Here is a 5,308-nt window from a genome sequence, read left to right on the forward strand (position 1 = left end):
ATATATATATATATATATATATATATATATATATATATACACACAATGGACTTCTTTCAGTTTCCATCTACCAAACCCATTCACAAGCCTTCAGTCAGCCTGAGGCCCAAACTGCCACACAGTGGGACTGAGCTCAGTACCATGTGGTTGGGAACCAAACTTCTTACCAGACAGACATGCCTGTGGCTATATATATGGGCACCCATATATAGGTGCCTACATGTGTGTGTGTGTGTGTGTGTGTGTGTGTGTGTGTGTGTGTGTGTGTGTGTGTGTGTGTGCACAAGTTAGTGTGTGTTTGTGGTTCCCTGTCTTGAAATCACACAGTTGTTGTAAAATGAGTATCACTGTCATAGAAGCAGTATCCATTGTTTACAATCTCCTGTGAAAACTTGCCACATCATGGGGAAATATTACTTTACTTGGATATAGGTGAGGGTTAGTGACAGGGAGAACATCTAATTGTAGAAATTGTATGTCAGCAAATCTCCACATAAGCAGATGTTATAACCTTGTTATAATCATGATGATGATCATCATCATGATTTTATGTCCAAATGTCATGCTGATGTGAATTTGAAAGAACTTCACAATCCAAGTCAGTTTTTATATGACATTACTACCTTCTCAGAGAACCAGTTCTCACTCTATATTTCCATTTTCCATTTGATTTCCAAACTCACAGCTCTTCCTTACATCAAGTATTTTACAGAGAGTACACAGCATTTTAACATGGCACCAGCACCTGAAAATATTTCATGTTCTTGACAAAACTAATGTGTCTTCTCTACACTATATTATCTCTATTCATTCACAAACTTCTTTACAGAGTGTACTGGTTGCACCAGCAATAGAGAGGATCTCTTGTCTCCAGCAATGATAGAGCAGCTGCTTTACTTGATGTCATAAATTTTTTTTATTTCATATTAAATGTGACTACAGTACCGAATAGAGGAGACAGTGATAACCAGGCATGTGAAAAGAGAGAGAGTATGACTGAATATGAATGTGTCAGAAGAAACAAATGAGTGAGAATAATGTTCTGGGAGAGAGTAATGCAAGAGAGCCAGTGTGACTCTATTTTGGTTGCTGGCAAGGAAATTGAATGAAGAAACATCATGGCTGTCATGAAGTGGGAGCAAAGATGGGTGATCATATGAAAGATTGATAAATGGTGGGGTGGCAATGAAGATAGAGTGCTGTGAGAGAGAGAGAGAGAGAGAGAGAGAGAGAAAAAAAGAGAGAGTAAGTTATGGATAGTAATAGAGAATAGTAATAGCAAGTGAGAGTCATAGATGTCAAGTAAAGTGATATGGGAATGAATGATGAAAGGGTGGTAATAACAGATGATAGAAGAAACCAAATATGAATAAGTCAAATTTTCTCCTCTTTACACAGGTAGTGCAGCACCTATATAAGCGATATGTGAAAGAGTAATGAAAAGAAGCTTAAATGGATGATAGACCCAATATATATATATTCTACATCAGGCATGTCAAACCACAGAGTTTCTATGGGCCATATTGTTCATATGCATGTTACCATGAGGGCTACATTCCTCACATTCATGTTGCCATGGAGACCAATTTGCTGACATACATTTTGCAATGGGGACCATATATTTTTATACACATTTTTACAACAAAATTTTCCATCATATCAGTTCTTTATTATTAAGTAAAAATCATTTAAAACCTTCTATTTGCTCATCAATAACCATATTTATATTAATTAGATTATTTATTATTTTCATTATTAAAAAGTTTTGGATTCCCCACTTTTAAACTTCTAGCTACAACACTTTCAGGCCACACTCCTGTTCGAAAACGACCACATGCAGCCTAAGGGCCACATGTTCTACATGTTTTAGGTTAGGGAAAAGGGTAAAGACCCCTTTCAGTCATAAATGACCAAGGGATTACACCTAGAAAATTACCCTTCGAGGCACAAGTCAGGGCAAGGTTGTTTATGGAAGACCAGCAGTCGCCCATGCATACCAGCCTCCCCTCTTCATACCATCAATGTTTTCCAAGGAAAAGGCAAAGGTCGATACAGCTTGGCACCAGTGACATCACAACTCATTTCTAAAGCTGAGTGAACTGGAGCAATGTGAAATACAGTGTCTTGCTCAAGAGTACAACGCATAGCCTGGTCTGGGAAACAAACACACTACCTCATGATTGTGAGCCCAACACTCTAACCACTGAGCCATGCACCTCCATAAATATACATACACAACGTATCACACACAGATACACACATATGTACATTGTTTTTTTTTTTGCAATAGTTTAATGGTTAAAACTCTTCTTCAACATCTCATAGGACTAAGTTCACAAACTTAATGCACAAACTGAGACTATTTCTACTCATAGTAATCATAACAAGACATCATATCTTTATTCATGAATACATAAGAATAGAATTTACCTAAAATAATATGAATAAATTATAAAGGGTCCAGATTGATTCTAATATAAATGATACATTTGTAACCAATAATACATATATGTATATATTTGATTCTAAGAAATGTGATAATTTATTGAACCATGATGCGTGTTAAGCAAACTAAATATTGGCATGATTTCAGTTCAGCATATAGAGTGGTACAAGCAAATTGTATCTGAGCAAATACGTGATAAGCTATGTGGTCAATCAACCTACTAGATATAACAGCCAAACCTCTCTTAAATCACACCATAAACACTTTCACTGTTGTACAATTTTTCCCACTTCAGTAGTAGTAGTAGTAGTAGTAGTAGTAGTAGTAGTAGTAGTAGTAGTAGTAGTAGCAGTCATCTCTGGTGGCAGTGGAGATAGCAGTGGCACCGTTATCCCTGGTCCATAATTAACATTGTTCTGGTAGTGACCATCACAACATTTCCTTCAGACAAAGGGTTTCTAGAAATGCATTATTTTATTTTGTTCCTCACAGATTTTAGTTCACATTATATGTCAGTAATTAATTCTCTCTCTCTAATGGATATTCATCTTATTATATAATTTATCTTAACTGCCTACCAAAATAGAAAACACTCTATTATAGAGAATGGAGCTCTTGGAGATTATAAAATGAGAATTATGAGCTATGGATTGGCAAAATTCAGTATCCAACATACTTCACTTGTTAAGGGTTTTCTATACAGATATATTATAGAAATTACAGCCAGCACTGATTTTGTTATGATGTTTGACATCTGAGATGCCTGATGTAAACAACAATAATGAGATTGAAGATGAAAAATAGGTAATGGGTATATATGCCATATTTCAGGAGTTTTGGCTCCTTCATCAACATCCATCTAACCCCTTTATCAACCATGAGGACATTGCTTAAATAACCACTTAATATATCGGCCTAACGTTATTGAATATACCAATTTTATATATTAAACACATTCCTGGAAGCTATAAACATAAGGATTAACGTCTTGTAGGGATACAGTATTTTATTTGACTTATAAAAAATGTTTAACCCATTACCTACCAGTGATCTCATATGAGATCCCTTAAAAATTACAAATTTCGTAATTATCTCTCAATATTTACACATATCTAACCTTTTTGCTAAATCTACTAGGTATATTTCTCTGATATTCAAATGAGGTTTGAATATACCAATTTTATATATTAAACACATTCCTGGAAGCTATAAACATAAGGATTAACGTCTTGTAGGGATACAGTATTTTATTTGACTTATAAAAAATGTTTAACCCATTACCTACCAGTGATCTCATATGAGATCCCTTAAAAATTACAAATTTCGTAATTATCTCTCAATATTTACACATATCTAACCTTTTTGCTATATCTACTAGGTATATTTCTCTGATATTCAAATGAGGTTTGCTAATTTTTCACCCAGTATCTCGCTTATTTCTATTTAAAATGTTATTTTTAAATGTTATTTTGATCATTCCAGCGTGTTTCTAAGGCTGTTTTATGCTAGAAATGAAAGTTTTATAAAAAAAATTCCAGTTAATAGAATTATGGGAGGTAATGGGTTAATATACTTTATAGTATATTCTGGTTCTATAACAAAATACTACATCCTTATAAGTCATTAATATCTACATATGCATAATCACCTTATTTTACTTATTCTAGGTCTGATTAAAACTACTTGACTTATACACACATACCCGACACCCCACTGCTACTTCAAAATTTTTTAGTTATGCACATATTTCACAAAAGCTTACATAATACATCAGAATATATCAGTAAATACTCTTTTCTTATCCTGTAAATTGTATATCATCCCCATAATGCCCAGCACTAACGACTATACTATTCTTATATTTACAGACCATTTGGTTAGTCCACATTACTCTATAAGAAGCATAGGGCAGATTTCCCAGTTTCTCTGGTGGATATATTAATCCCAGGATGGACTGCCCGTCTGCCACAGGATTACTCATGTTTATCAGCTGAGTTTATTAGAAGAAAATGAAATGAAGTGTTTTGCTCAAGGACACAGTGAATTGCCCAGTCCAGATATTGAAACCACAATCTTACTGTTATGAGTCCAACACCCTAACCATAAACCATACACCTCTACTTACAGATCATTAATCCCTGGGAATTCTCATCCTGCCAACTTCTTAGTTGCAGCAGCCACTGACTTATAGATGTTTAAATTAACCACCAACATTATCACTCTCATCATTCTTGGAAAGCTTACAAAGTTATAGTCGGAGGCCTTTTCCTCTGAGTAAACCTGAAGTAAAATTGGCTGCATGCTTAAGAATTTGACTTTGCAAATGCTTAATTTCAAATTCAATCTGACTGTACTATACTTTGGGCAGCTGTCATCTCAACCTGAGACTGATCATTAGGGTGGAGTGAAAACAAAAAATTGTAAAATTGAAAATGCCTGTTTGATTATTAGTAAAGCACCAATCTTTTGCTGAGATCAAGCAAAGATATTTACTCCCTCAAGCTCCCTAAACTCCGAAAATGGTTGGGGTTTATAAATTTTTTTACAATAGCGGAGTTTGGTGGTGTCTGTGAGAGTAAATACTCTTGGCTGATCTAAGTGAAAATTTATCATTTTTCTAGTAATAATATATAGCAAGATTTTAGGCCTCAGGCATTTTCAATTTCCACAATTTTGTATTTTCATTCCACCCTAACACATATGTGTGCACGGGTATATAGATTGTGTAATCTAGGGTGGAGTGAAAATTTATAAATTGTAGAAACTGAAAATTCCTGAGGGCTAAAATCTTGCTATATATTATTACTAGAAAAATGCTAAATATTTACTTTGATCAATCAAGAGCATTTACTCCCTCAAAAC

The sequence above is a fragment of the Octopus bimaculoides genome, chromosome 3 (genome assembly GCF_001194135.2).
Source record: "Octopus bimaculoides isolate UCB-OBI-ISO-001 chromosome 3, ASM119413v2, whole genome shotgun sequence".
Lineage (NCBI taxonomy): Eukaryota > Metazoa > Mollusca > Cephalopoda > Octopoda > Octopodidae > Octopus > Octopus bimaculoides.